General features: G+C 45.1%; 1 protein-coding gene across 1 annotated transcript in view; it reads left to right on the plus strand.

The window, feature by feature from the left end:
* Positions 1 to 15,326: 15,326 nt before the first annotated feature.
* Positions 15,327 to 22,109, plus strand: part of LOC116945478 (synaptotagmin-5-like) — a 46,109-nt gene continuing 39,326 nt past the window's right edge. The window contains exon 1 of the mRNA XM_032959804.2: positions 15,327 to 15,501. The gene's annotated coding sequence lies outside the window, so the exon portion shown is untranslated. The remainder of the gene's footprint in view (positions 15,502 to 22,109) is intronic.

Here is a 22,109-nt window from a genome sequence, read left to right on the forward strand (position 1 = left end):
AATAAGGAAACTACATCAAAACTGACAAGCAGGTCGTCTGGGGACAGGGAAATACCCGTGATTGTCGATACCAGGTGAGTAGAATTTTGTACCGCAAAGGTGGTTTTTCCAGTGAAAGACCGCAGGATTTCAGACAGAAAACTAGCCAGTTTGTAGGTGGGGGAGTTGATAATAGAGACGATGGGACGAAGGGGTGTATCTACTTTATGTATTGTTGGTAAGACGTATAATCTTGGTGGCCTGGCAGCAGAATGTTTCAACGAGAACTGTTTGGTTTGATCAATTAATGCGGTTGAATCAGAAATGATTTTGTTGGTTTGTATGACGAGGCTGTTGGTGGGATCTCTTTTTATTTTTTGTATAGCTGCCATCGTTGAGTAATTCTTGAATTTTGTTGTTATATTCTATTTCATCCATCATGACAGTGGCATTGCCCTTGTCGGCTTAGAGGATGACAATGTCATCCCTCTTTTTTAATGTATTTAATTCAAAACGCTCATCTTTGATGAGGTTGCTAGCTGGCATCTTAGCGTTTTTGAGGGTTTCAGCGATTTCAGGTCTTGCTACGTCTGCAGCGATGTGACCCAGGCCCTTGAAAGCCACGTCTACTTGGGCAATGATATTATTAACTGCTATGGGTTTAGGTGTGACTGCAAAGTTTAGCCCTTTAGCTAAAACCAATTTCTGACCATCGGAAATAGAACTATAACTGCGATTAATTACGACTTTGTTAACGTCTAGCTTTTTGTTGTGTGGGTCCGGTTTTTTGTTGGAGAGGAGGTTAAATTTTTGAAATCAGGTTGTCCTTACAGTTGGTCGACATAGGGGCAGCTGAAGAGGCAGTCATATTGTCTAACATGTTCCCAATCCGATGTGGACATTGTTGCCGTCAATGATAAGTGTGATTTGTAGAGTGTCTTCTCTAACTGATCTATTTCGGTGCGTATAAGTCTCCTTTTCTCTGAGATAAGAGCTAAGCTAGTTCTGGAAAGAATTCGTTTCGCATTAGAAGAAGTTACAGCAGCAGAGATAAGTGTAAATGCGATTGGTATTACCCCAGAGTCGCGGCATCTCTTCAGAAAGGTGAGAGACTCGATCAGCTGAGCCTACTTATCCCGAAGTTTGTTGAAGGATCTCAAAGTTATGTGGAAACCCTCCCGTTAGAGGCGATTCAATTTTGATTTAAAGCTTTCGTGACTGCAGGGATTCATATTCTTGGTTCTTTCGGTAAAGTCACGTAGAAGGGAAACAATAAAATAATAAAAATATAAAACAATACAATTCTCACGACGTTTCGACTGCAACACAAGGACTCATCATCAGGTGTGAAAAACCACAGCAAGAAAATTTGAAAAAAGTGTATGGCTTGCAAATAACCTCTGTCTTGGAGAAGTCAATGTCATGTGAGCCTACTGAATTATAACAGTGATCTGCCACGGCCGAGGTGTTGGTCCTACCGTGTTTTTAGGTCTGCATTGTGTTCACAAATGCGGTCCGAGACATGTCGTTTGGTTTCTTCAATGTAACTACTACCACAGAGGCAACTTAGCTTGTAGACGCCAGGGTACTGTATGTCCGGAATCACATATTTTACAGACGGAACGCGATCACGGATTTCATGTAATGTGTTGAATCGGACCTGGATCTTGTGTTTATTCAAGATTTTGGAGATTTTTTTTGTGATCCCCGCAATGTAGGGTAAAGTGATGGTTTTGAAAGGCTCCTCAAGAGGGTCCATCTTCATGGTTGGAGTGATAGCTTTGCGGATTGTGTAGTCGGAGTAACCAATAGCCTTTAGAGCTCTGTGTACGTGCTTGAGTTTACCGGCTATGTGTTCCTGGTCAGATATGAATCGGGCTCTATGGTGCAGAGTCTTCATGAGGAAATTCTTCTGGGATGGATGGTGGTGGGAGTCCGGGCTCAGGTAAGCATCCGTATTGGTAGCTTTCCTGTAGACAGGGTGGCTCATTGAACCATTAGGTCTATTTTTTATTAGGACATCCAAAAAAAGTAGCTTGCCATCTTTTCGACTTCCATGGTAAATCTGACGGCTGGATGTATGGAATTGATCTGGTCGAGGAATTGGTCTAGAGAAGGCCGGCCATGTGGCCAGATGACAAAAGTGTCATCCACGTACCTTTTCCATAAGGTTGGGCGCAGAGTGGCAGTCTGGATGGCGTCAGTCTCAAATTGCTCCATGAATACGTTGGCTACAAACGGAGATAGGGGGGAGCCCATTGGGGTGCCCTCAGTTTGTTCGTAGAAAGTTCCATTCCAAGTGAAGTATGTATTGGTTAAGCAGTGTCTCACCAGGGGGGGGGGGGGTACCTCAGTGTTTAGTCCTTGATGAACCAAGTCTTCAATGATTGCGATGGTGTCAGGTACAGGAACTTTGGTGAATAAGGAAACTACATCAAAACTGACAAGCAGGTCGTCTGGGGACAGGGAAATACCCGTGATTGTCGATACCAGGTGAGTAGAATTTTGTACCGCAAAGGTGGTTTTTCCAGTGAAAGACCGCAGGATTTCAGACAGAAAACTAGCCAGTTTGTAGGTGGGGGAGTTGATAATAGAGACGATGGGACGAAGGGGTGTATCTACTTTATGTATTGTTGGTAAGACGTATAATCTTGGTGGCCTGGCAGCAGAATGTTTCAACGAGAACTGTTTGGTTTGATCAATTAATGCGGTTGAATCAGAAATGATTTTGTTGGTTTGTATGACGAGGCTGTTGGTGGGATCTCTTTTTATTTTTTGTATAGCTGCCATCGTTGAGTAATTCTTGAATTTTGTTGTTATATTCTATTTCATCCATCATGACAGTGGCATTGCCCTTGTCGGCTTAGAGGATGACAATGTCATCCCTCTTTTTTAATGTATTTAATTCAAAACGCTCATCTTTGATGAGGTTGCTAGCTGGCATCTTAGCGTTTTTGAGGGTTTCAGCGATTTCAGGTCTTGCTACGTCTGCAGCGATGTGACCCAGGCCCTTGAAAGCCACGTCTACTTGGGCAATGATATTATTAACTGCTATGGGTTTAGGTGTGACTGCAAAGTTTAGCCCTTTAGCTAAAACCAATTTCTGACCATCGGAAATAGAACTATAACTGCGATTAATTACGACTTTGTTAACGTCTAGCTTTTTGTTGTGTGGGTCCGGTTTTTTGTTGGAGAGGAGGTTAAATTTTTGAAATCAGGTTGTCCTTACAGTTGGTCGACATAGGGGCAGCTGAAGAGGCAGTCATATTGTCTAACATGTTCCCAATCCGATGTGGACATTGTTGCCGTCAATGATAAGTGTGATTTGTAGAGTGTCTTCTCTAACTGATCTATTTCGGTGCGTATAAGTCTCCTTTTCTCTGAGATAAGAGCTAAGCTAGTTCTGGAAAGAATTCGTTTCGCATTAGAAGAAGTTACAGCAGCAGAGATAAGTGTAAATGCGATTGGTATTACCCCAGAGTCGCGGCATCTCTTCAGAAAGGTGAGAGACTCGATCAGCTGAGCCTACTTATCCCGAAGTTTGTTGAAGGATCTCAAAGTTATGTGGAAACCCTCCCGTTAGAGGCGATTCAATTTTGATTTAAAGCTTTCGTGACTGCAGGGATTCATATTCTTGGTTCTTTCGGTAAAGTCACGTAGAAGGGAAACAATAAAATAATAAAAATATAAAACAATACAATTCTCACGACGTTTCGACTGCAACACAAGGACTCATCATCAGGTGTGAAAAACCACAGCAAGAAAATTTGAAAAAAGTGTATGGCTTGCAAATAACCTCTGTCTTGGAGAAGTCAATGTCATGTGAGCCTACTGAATTATAACAGTGATCTGCCACGGCCGAGGTGTTGGTCCTACCGTGTTTTTAGGTCTGCATTGTGTTCACAAATGCGGTCCGAGACATGTCGTTTGGTTTCTTCAATGTAACTACTACCACAGAGGCAACTTAGCTTGTAGACGCCAGGGTACTGTATGTCCGGAATCACATATTTTACAGACGGAACGCGATCACGGATTTTATGTAATGTGTTGAATCGGACCTGGATCTTGTGTTTATTCAAGATTTTGGAGATTTTTTTTGTGATCCCCGCAATGTAGGGTAAAGTGATGGTTTTGAAAGGCTCCTCAAGAGGGTCCATCTTCATGGTTGGAGTGATAGCTTTGCGGATTGTGTAGTCGGAGTAACCAATAGCCTTTAGAGCTCTGTGTACGTGCTTGAGTTTACCGGCTATGTGTTCCTGGTCAGATATGAATCGGGCTCTATGGTGCAGTCTTCATGAGGAAATTCTTCTGGGATGGATGGTGGTGGGAGTCCGGGCTCAGGTAAGCATCCGTATTGGTAGCTTTCCTGTAGACAGGGTGGCTCATTGAACCATTAGGTCTATTTTTTATTAGGACATCCAAAAAAAGTAGCTTGCCATCTTTTCGACTTCCATGGTAAATCTGACGGCTGGATGTATGGAATTGATCTGGTCGAGGAATTGGTCTAGAGAAGGCCGGCCATGTGGCCAGATGACAAAAGTGTCATCCACGTACCTTTTCCATAAGGTTGGGCGCAGAGTGGCAGTCTGGATGGCGTCAGTCTCAAATTGCTCCATGAATACGTTGGCTACAAACGGAGATAGGGGGGAGCCCATTGGGGTGCCCTCAGTTTGTTCGTAGAAAGTTCCATTCCAAGTGAAGTATGTATTGGTTAAGCAGTGTCTCACCAGGGGGGGGGGGGGTACCTCAGTGTTTAGTCCTTGATGAACCAAGTCTTCAATGATTGCGATGGTGTCAGGTACAGGAACTTTGGTGAATAAGGAAACTACATCAAAACTGACAAGCAGGTCGTCTGGGGACAGGGAAATACCCGTGATTGTCGATACCAGGTGAGTAGAATTTTGTACCGCAAAGGTGGTTTTTCCAGTGAAAGACCGCAGGATTTCAGACAGAAAACTAGCCAGTTTGTAGGTGGGGGAGTTGATAATAGAGACGATGGGACGAAGGGGTGTATCTACTTTATGTATTGTTGGTAAGACGTATAATCTTGGTGGCCTGGCAGCAGAATGTTTCAACGAGAACTGTTTGGTTTGATCAATTAATGCGGTTGAATCAGAAATGATTTTGTTGGTTTGTATGACGAGGCTGTTGGTGGGATCTCTTTTTATTTTTTGTATAGCTGCCATCGTTGAGTAATTCTTGAATTTTGTTGTTATATTCTATTTCATCCATCATGACAGTGGCATTGCCCTTGTCGGCTTAGAGGATGACAATGTCATCCCTCTTTTTTAATGTATTTAATTCAAAACGCTCATCTTTGATGAGGTTGCTAGCTGGCATCTTAGCGTTTTTGAGGGTTTCAGCGATTTCAGGTCTTGCTACGTCTGCAGCGATGTGACCCAGGCCCTTGAAAGCCACGTCTACTTGGGCAATGATATTATTAACTGCTATGTGTTTAGGTGTGACTGCAAAGTTTAGCCCTTTAGCTAAAACCAATTTCTGACCATCGGAAATAGAACTATAACTGCGATTAATTACGACTTTGTTAACGTCTAGCTTTTTGTTGTGTGGGTCCGGTTTTTTGTTGGAGAGGAGGTTAAATTTTTGAAATCAGGTTGTCCTTACAGTTGGTCGACATAGGGGCAGCTGAAGAGGCAGTCATATTGTCTAACATGTTCCCAATCCGATGTGGACATTGTTGCCGTCAATGATAAGTGTGATTTGTAGAGTGTCTTCTCTAACTGATCTATTTCGGTGCGTATAAGTCTCCTTTTCTCTGAGATAAGAGCTAAGCTAGTTCTGGAAAGAATTCGTTTCGCATTAGAAGAAGTTACAGCAGCAGAGATAAGTGTAAATGCGATTGGTATTACCCCAGAGTCGCGGCATCTCTTCAGAAAGGTGAGAGACTCGATCAGCTGAGCCTACTTATCCCGAAGTTTGTTGAAGGATCTCAAAGTTATGTGGAAACCCTCCCGTTAGAGGCGATTCAATTTTGATTTAAAGCTTTCGTGACTGCAGGGATTCATATTCTTGGTTCTTTCGGTAAAGTCACGTAGAAGGGAAACAATAAAATAATAAAAATATAAAACAATACAATTCTCACGACGTTTCGACTGCAACACAAGGACTCATCATCAGGTGTGAAAAACCACAGCAAGAAAATTTGAAAAAAGTGTATGGCTTGCAAATAACCTCTGTCTTGGAGAAGTCAATGTCATGTGAGCCTACTGAATTATAAGAGTGATCTTCCACGGCCGAGTTGTTGGTCCTACCGTGTTTTAGGTCTGCTTTGTGTTCATGAATGCGGTCCGAGACATTTCGTTTGGTTTCTCCAATGTAATTACTACCACAGAGGCAACTTAGTTTGTAGACGCCAGGGTACTGTATGTCCGAAATCACATCTTTTACAGATGGAACCAGATCACGGATTTTATGTAATGTGTTGTATCGAACCTGGATCTTGTGTTTATTCAAGATTTTGGAGATCTTTTTTGTGATCCCCGCAATGTAAGGTAAAGTGATGGTTTTGAAAGGCTCCTCAAGAGGGTCCTTCTTCATGGTTGGAGTGATCGCTTTGCGGATTGTGTAGTCGGAGTAACCAATAGCCTTTAGAGCTTTGTGTACGTGCTTGAGTTTACCGGCTATGTGTTCCTGGTCGGATATGCATTGGGCTCTATGGTGCAGAGTCTTGATGAGGGAATTCTTCTGGGATGGATGGTGGTGGGAATCCGGTTTCAGGTAAGCATCCGTATGGGTAGCTTTCCTGTAGACAGAGTGGCTCATTGAACCATCAGGTATCGATTTCATTAGGACATCCAAAAAAGGTAGCTTGCCATCTTTTTCGACTTCCATGGTAAATCTGATGGCTGGGTGTATGGAATTGATGTGGTCGAAGAATTGGTCTAGAGCAGGCCGGCCATGTGGCCAGATGACAAAAGTGTCATCCACGTACCTCTTCCATAAGGTTGGGCGGAGAGTGGCAGTCTGGATGGCGTCAGTCTCAAATTTCTCCATGAAAATGTTAGCTATAACCGGAGATAGGGGGGGAGCCCATTGGGGTGCCCTAGGTTTGTTTGGAGAAAGTTCCATTCCAAGTGAAGTATGTGTTGGTTAAGCAGTGTCTCACCGGGGGGGGGGGGGGGGTACCTCAGTGTTTAGTCCTTGATGAACCAAGTCTTCAATGATTGCGATGGTGTCAGGTACAGGAACTTTGGTGAATAACGAAACTACATCAAAGCTGACAAGCAGGTCATCTGGGGACAGGGAAATTCCCGTGATTGTCGATACCAGGTGAGTAGAATTTCGTACCGCAAAGATGGTTTTTCCAGTGAAAGGCCGCAGGATTTCAGACAGAAAAAGAGCCAGTTTGTAGGTGGGGGATTTGATAGTAGAGACGATGGGACAAAGGGGTATATCTACTTTATGTATTTTTGGTAAGCTGTATAATCTTGGTGGCCTGGCAGAAGGTTTCAACGAGAACTGTTTGGTTTGATCAATTAATGCGGTTGAATCAGAAATTATTTTGTTGGTTTGTATGATGAGGCTGTTGGTGGGATCTCTTTTTTGTATAGGTGCCATCGTTGAGTAATTCTTGAATTTTGTTGTTATATTCTATTTTATCCATGATGACAGTGGCATTGCCCTTGTCGGCTGAGCGGATGACAATGTCATCCCTCTTTTTAAATTTATATAATTCATAACGCTCATCTTTGCTGAGGTTGCTTGCTGGCATCTTAGCGTTTTTGAGGGTTGCAGCGATTTTTTCGCGCGATAGGACGTCCACCATTATGCGGGCGGCGTCGCCCACGCGGCACGACGCCGCCATCTTGGACAGTGCAGTGAAGGCGGGTGCGGTGGCCACCATTTTAAATGAGCTGCGTGCTGGAAAGGATGCGGCTGCCGCTGCTGTCGCATGAAGCAGTACCGATCGGGGATGTCGTCTTCCCCACGTTAAAGAATTCATGGCAGGGGGCAGCGACTGGAACGTCTTCACCTGGAGATTCGAGACGGCATTCTGGTCGGTCCACTGGTCGCTCTACCGACAGTGCTGGATGTCGACGCTCTGGCGGTCTTCAGATCCATTCCTCCGGAAAAGAGGTCAACGTTACAAGGTGTGTACACCGAAATGGCGGAAGTTTATGAACCATCTTTAGACACGCGTAGGAAATTTATGCAACGTAAACGTGGAAGTTCGGAATCTCCCCTGGCCTACCGTAGTGCCTTGATGGCACTGGCTGTGGCCGCCTACCCTGATGTGAAGCAAGAGGCCCTCGACTGCTCGTCATGGATCGTATGTTGGCACTGGCCATGGACATGGGGGTCGTCCTTCCAATGCAATCGTCCCGGTGGGCTGCCAGGTGCTTGCACGTGCACGAAAATTTGCAACGCTGGTCACAAATGGCGGCGTGGACGGGGGACCCTAAGCCCGACAGGGAACCCCGGGGTTGGTCCCCATCTAAGGTTGTCAATAGTCTGCCTCAGGTTGAGTATTCAGACGGTGATCTGGCCGCTTCGGCCTATCGATGGGATCAGAGACGGGGCGATGCTTCTCGTCGTCGGGGGACCGAGGGACCACGTCTTCGTGATGACTAAGGGACTCTGAGGCCGGCCATCACTTGCTACCGATGCGGTCAGCTGGGTCACTTCAAGAGGGAATGCCAGAGTCGTCCTCGCTCTCCATCTTCGTCTGCTGCTCCGGCTCCTGCTGCCCATCCAACGGCTCATCCTCCGAACCCGCAGGCGAATTGGTACATATCGGACACACGGCCCAATTTGCAACCTTATGCATCTCGATTCGTGGTGCCTGTTCACTCACAGCGGGATTGGCTGTTGGAAACTGTCATTTGGATTCAGTTACACAGGATTGGCCCAATTCGCTCATGCAATGGAAGAAATTGGCATGTCGTGTGGTCGCGGCGACTGCGGGATCCTCGTCGGTGCCCGGTTTGATACAGGGTATCAGCGTTCGTATCTTGGTGGACACGGGGGCTTCCGCTACGATAATTTCGGATGTAATTTTTCAATTGTTGTCTATTCCTGTTACTCAAATACGACCGGTTGTTGATGCTTGTGTTGCGGCTAATGGGGGTTTCATGGGCATAATTAGCCAGGTGGATGCCCTCGTTGTCATCAGTGATGTTGCCATATCAGGGCCGGTTTTGATTTCGAGGTCGTTGGCTGTTCCCTGTTTCTTGGGTAGTGATTTTCTTCGTCGCATGCCCATTAAGATCTTGGTCGATCAGGGTTGCTTGGAGATGCCTTCGAGTCGCAAATTGGCCTTTTTGCTCTCTCCCTTGCTGCGTTCAACACCGAGCACTACAGTTCAGGCCCTCGTTTCAAGGTGGAGATTCCTCCAGGATCTCAGATGATTGTGTCATTACGCTATCGCAAGGGGATCGGACATGTTGATTCGATGGCGGGAGTCCTTCTAACTCTGTCTAATGCTGCTACCTGAGGGTTGGCGCTTGTTTGCCCGCAGACAATCGTTCGCTCCGAGCAAGCCCCGTTCTTACAGGTACTCAACGGGGGGCTGGACACTGTGATTGTTCCCACTGGTACATTGCTGGCTCATGCCACCACCATGTTTTCGGACCACGATGAGGTTGAGCCGCAGCAGTTGGTGGGGTTGGCTCAGCCTTGTCGTGTAACGGATGAGCAATGGGTTACTGCGTTGTGTGGGGAAAATGCATCCTTGTCCTCCGAACAACGGGGTAAATTGCGCTCCCTGCTGTGTGAATAGTTCGATCTGGGTCATACAACCCTGCTATCACACCGTATTGATATGGGTGACACCAGCCCTATTCGGCAGAACTTGCATCAGTTGAGCCCAGTGGAGAAGGAGCACGTGCAATGGGCGGTCAACAACATGCTGGCCGCTGATATAATCTCCCCTTCTAATAGCCCTTGGGACGCACCTGTTGTACTCGTCAAAAAGAAGGACAGTGGCCTCAGGTTTTGCGTCGATTTCCGCAAATAAAAAAAAAGTTTCGGTGGTCGACGCCTATCCCCTTCCACGGATGGACGATCCTCTAGACACCTTGTCCGGCGCAAAATATTTTTCCACCGTTGATCTGTCTTCGAGGTTTTGGCAGCTACCCCTGGTCGAGTCGTTAAAGCCAAAAACCGCGTTTCACACGCCTCAAGGTCTCCTTCAGTTCAATTGCCTTCCGATGGGCTTGAATTCGGCTCCGGCCACTTTCCAGTAGTTGATGGAGCTCGTTTTAGCCGACTTACAATGGGACACGTCTCATTTACTTAGACGACGTTATTGTTTTTAGTCGCACTTTTGACCAACATCTGCAAGCGCCTACACTCCGTTTTCGATAGAATGCGCTCCGCTAACTTGAAGTTTAAACCAGCTAAATGTCATTTGCTGCAGAATTCTGTGCATTACTTCGGTCACATTGTTAGTTCTGCAGGCATTGCCACAGACCCTGAAAAGACTGCCTGTGTCCGCGATTGGCCAACCCCTGCGACTTTGGGGGATGTCCGCAGCTTTGTAGGATTTGCGTCATACTACCGTAGGTACGTGCCAAATTTCGCTATGGTCACTGGACCGTTACACGCATTGACCTCTAAAAATAAGTTGTTTAAATGGGGTTCGGAGGAGGAGGCTGCATTTTCTGCCTTCCGTGAATGGCTGTCGAACGTGCCCACGCTCGGATATCCTGATTGTCCTTGACACCAACGCTAGCGATACGGACATCGGCACTGTCCTTTCTCAAACTAAGGATGGTGTGGAAAGGGTTGTCACGTATGGTAGCCATGTCCTTTCACCTGCAGAACGCCGCTATTGTGCTACCCGGAGGGAACTTTTGGCCATTGTTTATTTACAGGCCTTACCTCTATGGCAGAGAATTTGTTGTCCGCAACGATCATGCGGCTCTTCAGTACTCCTTGAAAATTGAACAGCCATCTGGCCAGCTCTCTCGTTGGCTAAAGATTTTGCAGGAATTATCTTTCAACGTTGTTTACTATAAAGGTTCTCGCCACTGCAACATGGATGCTTTATCGTGGCTGCCACAATAAACTCGCTGCCCGTGTCTGTCTGGTATGAGTTGTTGTGGACCCGTCGCCTCACAAGTACGGCTATGTCTGCGGTTACTGCTTCTGAGCCTTTGGACATGAACGTGCAGGTTGACAGTGATTTGCGACTTCCCCGCTCCGTATGGATACACGAGTAGCTGCTTGATGTCTCCTTACAGGATCTTCGGCGTCAGGCTGAGCATAGGCAGGTGATGGCTGGTTAATTTTTCACAATGGCCTTTTGATGTGGAGGGAGGAAACGTTGGATCGTTGTCACATTATTGTTCCTCTTTGGTGTGGCTTCGTTCGCGCTCTGCACGGGGAAAAGTTGTTACACCTTGGAGTGCAAAAGTCTCTGTTGACATTGCAACGGGATTATTATTGGCCGGGTATGATGGCCAATGTCTCCAAATGGATCCGAGCATGCACGGAATGTGCTCAGAGGAAACCACTGCAGCAGAAATGCCACCAGCCGCTGCAGTCTATTTTGGTCTCACGTATCAACGAGCTGGTGGTGCTCGACATTTTGGGGCCCCTTCCGGTCACGTCTAGAGGAGACAAATTCCTCTTAGTAGGTGTTGAATATTTCACTCGCTAGCCGATGGCTTGGCCACTAGCGAACCAGTCGGCGGCCTCCATTGCCGACGTATTTTTGAATGGGTATGTTATGGATAAGGGTGCTCCCGAACAACTATTTATGGACCAAGGCCGGAATTTCTCCTCTAAGTTGTTGTGCGAGGTTTGTGATGCATTGGGCACTAAGAAAATCAGGACGTCACCGTATCATCCTCAGACAGACGGTATGGTCGAACGCCTGAACAGAACCCTATCCGCCATGCTGTCAGACGGTGGATGCCAAGCAGGCGGATTGGGATCTGCATGTGCCTAGCATGCTCGCTACGTATAGGCCCCTCCTGCTTCTATGGGGTTTTCGCCGTTCTTCCTTATGTATGGCCGGGAGAACGTGCCACCTATTTATACCCAATTGGGTGTGCTGATTGCTGATTCTAAGTCTAGACTGCCGGAACACGTGCGCAATTCCTTGCGACGTATCTCTGACACACGGGAGGCGGCCAACATCAATACCGCCAAGACACAAGAGCGAAATGAACATCTTGCACACAGGTCTGACTGTGCTGCGCCATGGTTTGTCGGGGACCGGACTTGGTTGCATTGCTCTCAAGTTCGCGTTGGCACCTCTCCTAAGCTGTATAAGCCCTGGTGCAGACCAGTGGAGGTGATCCGAATCATTCGTCCACAATGTGTGCGCATCCAGGCAGACCGCCGACGTTGGTTTGTCCACCCCTCGTGGCTGAAGCCGTTCGTTCCTCCTCTGCTTACCCCTTCATCTCCACCCATTGGCCTGCCAAAGTCTGACATGTCTGACGAATTGGGGACGGCGCGGTTAAGTGATGACCGCTCGAAGGGCTCTGATTTACCTCGCACAGTGTCCGAGCCCATATCCGCCGATGTGGACTACGATCCTGACTGGGCCGACCCTGCTGGGATGGAGCCTTCCACTCCGCCATCGCTTATCCTGCCGCCCGGCGCACCGACAAAGGAACAGCAGGGGGCATTTTCTGATGTCGGTCCGGTATCACGGACTCCCTCCAATACGCTTAGATTTGGTTGAATTTGCCACACGGCATTCTCGCCTCTTTGGGTGGCTGCACTCATTTGTTATTCTCTTGTTAATGTTCTATGTTGTTCTCTTGTTAATGTTCAATCTTGTTGTTGGCCTCGGCCTGTTGAGTGCTACCCTCCGCACGCACACCACATGCGGCCGCGCTTGCGTCTCCTCATTACTCGTATTGGGTTTTACCTCTAGATGGGACGGCTAGTCTTTTTGTTATGGGGGGGGGGGGGGGGGGGTGATGTAATGAGAAAGCGCCATCTATGGGGTACTAGAGGGTAACAGGTACGGGCACCATGATGTCATCGGCATCCAATCCTATGATCGGGTCAGAGAGGATGGGCGGGGTGGCTGGCAGAGGTTCGGGAACCCTCGAGAAGGTTCCCCGAGGGGGTGTAGCCAGAGGCGGGGCTTAGCTCCACCGAGTAGGATATAAGGGAGATTGGGGCAAGGCTCAAGGTGGGTGTGGGGAGCCTGGGTTCCGGGCCGCATCACTGCTCATCTCCTCCTCGCCATGGGCCACATAGCGGGTCCTCCCTCGGAGCTCACCTCCGCTCCCAGAAAGCCGTCAGCCAGCGGCGACGCCGGGAGAGCGGAGTGAGCCTCGTGGGAGCGCGAAGAGAGATAGGCACCTCGTCCACGGGGTTGGAAGAGGGAAATCATCAGAGAGGGGAAGCGAAGCTGTGCTGTACTATCGTGAAATAAAAGAGCACTAGACAAGCATCGTCGAGGGAGTCTTTTATTACAGATGTAAAACACTGACTTATTCGTTTTTGCATATCTTATTGGGTGAGAAGCAAGAGAGGATGTTTTTCTTGGTGGTGAAATCATATTTTTATTTAAAATAATCTCTTTCATATGTGACAGTCATTAAAACTATATCTACCTGCTGAATGGAATTAAGTGATACATTTATGGAAGTCAGATTTAGGAGGTTTTTCAGAGGATTAAAATTGTTTACTTACAGATTCTTAAAAATCCGGCCTTTCAAAACAAGTTCTTTCAGATAAGTGAGGTTAGAAAAATGTGATGAAAGTGTGAGCTCCACTGGATAATCTGGAGAGTGATAATTAAATAATATATTTAAATGCTCTATATCGTGCAGCTAATTTAGAAAATATGCTTCTTTAATGTCAGCACCTAAAAATCATGATAGAACTAAATATCTTTTGAGAGTTGTTTTCAAACAGTTGCTGTGGGATCATCTTAAGTGAGGTACTAGTTAAGTCTACATGGGTTAAATATGGTATGTCAGCAAATAGAAATATGTTGATGTCGAACAGTGCATTGTTCGGACATGGTTTGCAGGGGAAAAATGCAGTGATGCACCATTGGAAGTTCAAGGCCGCAACCAGGGTTTCCAAGAGTGCCAGGCCATTTAAATTATTTCTTATTACTTTCCTAATTTCATTGTGTTTAATGTTAAGATGGCCTAAAGTGGTTGGAACATTTATCAAAACATCTGTAAGATTGTTACAAGTTAGATGAGGCAGAGCAAAAGCATGTTGTGATCTATTGTAAGATTTCTGGCAAGGGTTTACCATTTTCTTGGTTCTTGTTTCCCTTCTACGTGACTTTACCAAAATAACCAAGAATATGAATCCCTACAGTCACGAAAGCTTTAAATCAAAAGGGTTTACCAATTAAAAATAACGACCCAAATGGAGACATTGCAGATTGTCCAAGCTAGAAAAATCCCCACTATTAAAGTTGTAGTGTGATTTAATTTCAGATATAACTCTTTAAGACTTGGTGGCAGCTTTTTGGGAATGAATGTAAGGTTGTTGCCATTCAAACTGAGTGAGGTTATATTGAGCAGGTCAACAAAAGCATCTTCTTCAATGGTGAAATGATTGCGGCAGCGAGTGTATGGTGTGGCCAGATTAAACTTTTGCCAACAATTTCTGCTGCGATCCAGTGCCTTCAGCAATGGCTGCAGAAACAAATATTTAAGAGGGGTTCAAATGAAAACAATGTAAGTACAACTTAAGTAACAAAGATAACATTGTCGCTCATCCTACGGCATGTGCACTAATTCGGAGTACTTAGAAGACACACATGCATAACATGAATTGATTTGGAGAATCACTCGGAAAACTAATGCAGCTTACATTTCTACTACTACTGCACTACGTAGCCATTGGTTTTTCCAACATTTGCCATTACAGTAAAACTTCTATAATCCACGTTGATGTGGGGAAATATATTGGCAGATCCTCTCACGCATCATACACCATGATAAAACAAATTCGTCTCCTCCATGAAAATAATTATCAGATAATCGCAGAGTCGAGTTTTTAGCCGTGGTAGTCCTCAAAGCCACAAAAATGTGCAGATTTTAGGAGTTTTGCCTTGTTTGGCATTGTACCCACATATATATGTGTTGTGCAGTACGACCACGCGGAGACGGTATTTACTTTCAGGGCTGTTGCCGTTTATTAACACTGTTCACACAACACTGTAACTCACACCAGAGGTAGGTGCTCTCTTTTCTTGGTCCTTATCCTGGACACCGAACTCTATATTGTCCAGCCCTCGGCTATCTCTTGGGCTCTCTCACTCGTCTGACCAGAGCGAGGGTTAATCCAACACCGCCCGGCGACGAGGAGAGAGAACCCTCTCTCTCTCTCAGCCGATTCTTACTGATAACTCGGGGCCCTGCTCTCGGCTTTCCCTTGGCCCTCCCACTCGTCTGCACGGGAAAGGCGTTCATCCAACAGCGCCCGGCGACGAGGAGGGAGAGACCTCTTCCAGCCGATTCTTGCCCTGGTTCCCCACAACGACCACGCCTTCGTCACGGGGTCCCCCTCAAGACACCTTTGGCGGCTCCTCCCCCTAGCTCGGACCCGCCTTTGTTCCCGAAGGTACCCCTTTACAGCACCCGTGACATGACGTCGTCTTCGGCTGTCAACTCGCTCGCACCTTCCTCTGTTCGCTCCCTCATGGTTGCTCACACTACTCCTCTACATATGTATAGTACTGTATAGATGCGCTGGCTATTGTTACTTACAGTGCACAGACTATATCTGAAGAAGAAAATATTGTTGAACTGGAGACAGCATTGAAATACATCAGACATAGTAGGTGTCAGTGAGTTTGAAAGGAAAGTAGAGAACAAAATAATTGTGAAGAGTGAAAATAATTATCGAGTCAGTTTCCTTGTCCTTTAGGGTTATCAGACAAGAGTTTTATGGTTCAAGAGTTAATTGGATAGCGTTGGCAAGCTCACACTAAGGCGCTGGAATCACTTTAAGGTAAACACGAGTTTCAAGAACAAGCAAATATTATAAAGAAGTAGACATACGAATACATTACCAAGCTAATAAATGAGATCAAATTAATTATATAATGTAATGGGTGGCCTAAATGCAAACGTAGGGAATGCAGAGGTAAGAAAATTATTCCTAAGTGCTTTATTGTAGTGAAAAATGGGAGGTGAGCATCTATTGGAGATCACAGCCAGGAAATACTTGAAGTATGCACAAACCTGAGATTTACAGAGATGTTTCTGTCTTCAGCAAATCCAACACATGAAGCAATCAGTGACTGGTGAAATGTGAGTTGCACTTCAACATAGCTCAAAGAGAGTTCCAAAATAATTTCAAGCAAAACAAGTCGCATTAAAACAAATCTAGACGATGCAACAGATTAAAATGTCTTGAGGAGCAAAATGTTGGAATCGATGGCACTGCCTTAAATAATGCACTATTGTTATAATGGGTAGTGCATTGAAAGTGTGGGGAAATTCTATAAACAAAAATTATTTTTGGATAACGAAGTGATAAATAACAGCCAGACACTAAACAAACTTAAGGTTGAATTCAAAGCAGCTGGAATAGATAAGGAAAATAATAAATAATTGCATACTTGATCACGTTTAGAATACTGTACACTATATACCAAAAATGTTTTCGTTTAATCACGTGGATATTATTATCACTTAAGATCAATATTGTGGTGTTTGCTGGGATGTTCTTTGGCACGTTATACAAATTTCCATTGTCGCGAGAAAGTTTAATGTCCGCATCGGATGTGTTGGTGTTTTGGGACACTTAGACGTCACATGGCAGAGTGCTGGGTCACCAGCGACGATTCTCTGGGCGCTTTCTAGCAGTGGGCACTCCATTCAGGAGACGCAAGAAGAAATTTTACTTCATGTCTCTCCACTGCAGAGCTGTGCTTCCTTATTTTGGTGCTTCCCCATTTGAAAACATTTTGCATGAGCAGAGCCTCGGCTTGTCCGGCAATGTACTTGACAGTGGCTCAATGACGTGGCGTGTCAGTGGCTACGATGCCCAACTTCCCGCTGTGCTTATCTCTTGCCCCCAGCCTGTCATTAGGTTGAGGTGCCACAATGAGAATGTCGTTGCTTAACCCTCGTTCTGCTCATCCCGTTTGCAGCTCTTCCGTTTTTTTTTTGCTTTTCTCCATCACATTATTTTATGTTGTCCTTCCCCACCCCCCATATCGTGGCCAAACTCATACACTACCTCTTGACCATTACCTGGCCACTTCTTTGTGTCCTTTTTCCAACGTGGCACTGCTTTCTATATTTATCCTTGGCCTTGTTTATTACTGGAGCTGTCCTGGAATTTGTCGGCACTGCCTTTGAGAATCGGTGTTCAAGGGACTCTCAAGACTGTCCTGAGATTTGTCAGCAAGGGGCCCCAGCCCCACCGAGGACAACCTTGTGAATTAGTGCTGCTCTGGCTGCCCCGGCTGAGGCTCGTTGTTGTTGGTGCTGGTCCCCGGTCGCTTCGACCCAGGTTGTGCCATGTTATTGCTCTCCTCTCTCCAGCGTTTCCTTGCCCTGACCTCCCCCCTTCCCCCACCCAGCACCTTTCTCTAGTTGACTGTTTTTTATTCCTTTTTGTAATGGGTCGTGCGATGCATTTACATGTTTTGTCAATTTAATGTAACTGCAACTTCAAATGCAGTTGCAGAAATCTACGTCGTATTGATAACGTAGTTGGAATTATCGTATTGTACAGTGCAGTGATCAGCAGTAGTTATTAAAATATAATAATACTTAAGAAGTCAGGGATAGCAGTGACACACAACACTGAAAGAAGAGATCATTTATTTATAGAAGAGCAAGTTTATATTATTTGGGTCTTTTGGTAAAGTAACGTAGATAGGTTCAAAGAAAATAAGAAAAAAACCTACGACGTTTCGATCGTGTTGCGATCGAAACGTCGTAGTTTTTTTTATTTTTGTCTTTTTACCAATATAATCAATGTGATCTTTAAAATTCAGTTTTGAATCAAGGATGACCCCAAGATACTTATATATCTTGACTTGCTCTATTTTATAATTATTTAAGGAATGTAATTGGGGGAAAATAACTTCCTGCTTTAGTCCTGGTGAGAAGCATAGCTCCTTGGTTTTGGAGGTATTCAGGACTAGTTTAAGAGCAACTAGCTGATGTTGTAGTTTGTTGAAATCACCCTGGAGCTTAGCAATCACGTCATCCGGAGAGCGGCCAGCAGTAATCAGTATCGTGTCATCTGCAAAAAGATTTACCCTGGAATGATCCAGGTCAGTGCCCAATTCATTGACACACACACAACATCACAGCCAGTTATAGTCTGCTATAGTCTGCTAAAAAACGAGGGTAATCTAACCGATAAAGATGGGCACAAATTGAGCAAGCATTGGAAGGATGTTATTAACCAGGCAAAGCCTTAACTAGTTGTTGATGTTTCCATCCTACCTGCCATTGTCAGCAGTTATTTCCGAATCTCTGAGTTACATTACCAATTTACATTACCAAGTTAAATGTCTTTACATTAACGGGCTAAATGTCTCACTAACAAAGGCAACGTTGCCCCTTTCCCTCGATGTGGCGGTGGCTCTCGTTTTTCAGCAGACTATAACTGGCTGTGATGTTGTTGTGTGTTACGCTAGGCTCCCCTCACGAAATATTCCTCCTCCGGGAAATGCGTATTAGCGCCATTAATAAACTCTAGTACAGAATATCGGTGTAATGTGATTTCTGGGTGTGTGGGCAGAACCTCGGCGTGGCGTCTCTGATCTGTGTGTGTTGCGCGTGTGCGTGGAGAGACGTTGTGCACTGCATGAGCGCGAGCGCAGGGCTGCAACGTGGGGGTGGTGGGAGTGATTTGAGCGTGCGCGTGAGGTGCATGCCCTGCAGAATATACGGCCGCTGTCGTTTGCGCTGTGCTAGCGCTCGCGTGCGTGTTTACACAGCGCGCTTTACGCAGCGCGTTTACACAGTAGAAATAGCGTGGTGAGGCGTGCCCCATAGTCCTATCCCCGCCGTTCCTTTTCCGCTAACATTAGCCTCTGTTTGCACAGCAGATTAAGGCTTATCCGGGGGGGGGGGGGGGGTGATCTTAATCTAGTAGGCCCTTAATCTATCAGTGGATAGAACATGGATGACGTTGATGAATACACTGGCATTTAATGATAATTCTCTCCTAACCTAATAACAATACCATCACCTGTATGAAAGTCGACACGCTGTATAGTTGTCTGGGTGGCACAATGGTTATAATTCAAAATTTGAACTTGGAGATTCGTGAGTTCAAATCCTGGTAGGGAGTAAACATCGACCTTGATCTCTCTCGGGCCAATGTGGTTTTGCCCCGCTGGCTGTGACTGCCAGGCTCCACCTGCTTGAGCTGCAATAAACTTTTTTACGGCACACTGACTGCATGGAGGCTTTTCTCTTGCCAGTCAATGCTGCTGCACATTCACAGATAAAATACGCACTTCCGATTATCACGATTGGCTACTGTATATGTCTACCGACATATACAGTAGCCAATAGAGTCAGTATCTACTGACTCTATAGTAGTAACTGCACACATTGAGTGGGGGTGGGACATCACACTGTTCAGGATTTACCTCAGGATATGGTTGTGCAGTTGTAACTATGCTTGATTTTTTTATTTTTGGCAATTTTTTAACGCGAAAGAGAACCTCCCTCCAGTCGCCGCTCAGCAAGCTTGTTTGCATTGCTTTGGTGGATTGTGGTCGTATGGCCTTTGTGAGTTGAAATTTGTCATAAATACAGCTATGTTGCATCCAGCTAATGTTAACAATTATACAGTATAAGAATAATTTGGATTTGAAGCTTTCCATAATCTTTGGTTCTTTAGGTAAAGTCACGTTGGTATAAAATAAAATAAATCTCGACGTTTCGGGCGCAGTATAAGAATACATGCGCTGGTTTCGCGCGTGCTCACATCATGCCTCCCCCTCCACTAACCTCAGTGGTGTATCCGGCGCAAATGCCCCACTGGTGATATTAATGTAATAATTTGTAAAGTACACTACTTCATGTGTAGAGTTAACTTTATTTTTCACTATTATACTTGAAAACCTCCATAGTCTCATCACTTATTCAGGAAGATTCTGCCAAGTGTTTTGCAGTCGGGGAAATGGTTGCTATGTATAATCACAATTTAATATTTTGTTTATATAAAGCAAAAATTTAATTTGAAATCAAGACGCCAGTGCACATAGGTTTGTGTTTATATGTATATTAGTCGCTCTTGTGAATGGGGGAAAATGTCGTTTGTGTATAAGCAGGGCCGTCCATAGAGGGGTGTGGGGCCCGTGGCAAATCCCACAATTGGGCTTCTCCGACACCTGCAAACTAAAGTAGAAGTACGGCTCTGGGTATGTGACTTTAATTTGACCAATGGCGGCACGTGACATTTCCACTAGGTGGAGCTGTTGTGAGTGACCTCTGAAAAAATGGTGTTCTAATTAATAAAAAACCTCGTCATGTTATTTGCCTTCCCGGGAAAGTGATATAACTGTCTTATTAACCAACGGTAGGCATTTATAAAAAAAATACGAAACAAAGCAATCAAATGCTGTCCCCATGACCCTCAAGTCCATACTACACAACCCCTTTGACGCTGCAAAAAGCCTAAAAACAATTAACGATAAGCTGAAACGACTCAACCAATTAGACAAGGCAACCTAGACACCAGATACTGTACAATAACAGCCACATACTGTCGTACACCCACCTACGCGTAGGTCGTGACCTATGTCTGCACAGTGCAACCTCGCGTTGTGACATCGTCATTATAGCCATAGGAGCCTTTTTCACCGCCCTCAATGGGTCTCAAATGGCGTGGCTAAAATGCGAAGCTCATCGCAATGAATGAAGAGAAAATCTCTCACTCGGATGCCTTCACAGCTGCCCCGATACATCCCCGAGGCACAAATCAGAGTGTTGCTGCGGTTTCTAATATGACAAACTTTAAATGTTATCTTCATTAGGAAATTCTCGTTGAAAGAATAATTATCTTTAAAAAATAAACACAACAAAACTATTTATAGAAAGTATTTTTATTAGAAAAATAAATTCTCATCTCCAGCTGCTTGGTGGTGCGGCGCCCAAACGCCCCTAGTGGACGAACCTCGCCTGAATTTGACGTATGGTTATTGAGCAGTAAAGTGGGTAATGGTGGATCGATAAGTGAAAAACTGGACATGGTAAATGCAGATAGCTTTTGCTAAAATGTGTGCAGTTATTATAGTTGAATTGCTACAACCATGAAAGGCAACCGATTAGCTAGGTAGTTTGTGTTGTATTTCAAATCATAAGTTCTGAAGTAGTGACAAAGAGGTGGGTTTGGTCATGTTGTGCAGCGTTTATGGAAGAATGTTTATCATCATAATTTCAAATGCAGGAATGCTTTCTGGGGCTGTTTGAAAAGTGTTGCCGCCAAACTCGGTTTAACGTCCATGGGTCTTATGTCGTGTTGCAGATAGAACTGACAGAAGGGGGAGCTAAAAATTGATCACGGCGAAATATACAAGAGGGGGGCCTATTCTGCACACTGCTGCGTGAGAAATTATTAAATGGAAATAAGATTCTTGAATGCGGCTGCCCACATTTTCCAAGTATCATGAAAAAAGGGTGAGGTATTTCACAACTCAAATGGGAAATTAAACTTTCAGCGGTTCAACAAACATTTTTAAAAATGCAGAATTTATAACATTTAGAGACAAAATAAGATGGCGTATACACATTTGCTTGCAGAACAGGGGTATACATCTCTAAAACTGCAGCATATAAACATTACATTTCATGGATTATTAATAAACAAATATATGAATTGAATGTTCATATCAAAGTGCGAGTTTCTGCGACATTGAGTGTTTACCATCTGGGAAGTAGAGTCCGTGTAGGTGTACAATCTAAGACGTGGAAATTAAACGTACGAAGCTCTTGCAAGAAATAATTGGTTTTCAAAATCTTGAACAAATACAAGATCCAAGTTCTATTCAACACAGTACACAAAATCCGTGATTTCATCCCATCTGTGAAGGATGTGATTCCTGACATGCAGTACCCTAGTGTCCACAAACCAAGTTGTGTCTGCGGCAGCAGTTACATTGGGGAAACGAAATTATATGTCTCGGACCGTGTTCGCGAACACAAGGCAGATTTGCAATACGGCAGAACCAATACCTCTGCCGTGGC

Source organism: Petromyzon marinus, chromosome 24 (assembly GCF_048934315.1).
Source record: "Petromyzon marinus isolate PM22_M1 ecotype Great Lakes invasive population chromosome 24, UKy_Petmar_22M1.pri1.0, whole genome shotgun sequence".
Taxonomy (NCBI): domain Eukaryota; kingdom Metazoa; phylum Chordata; class Hyperoartia; order Petromyzontiformes; family Petromyzontidae; genus Petromyzon; species Petromyzon marinus.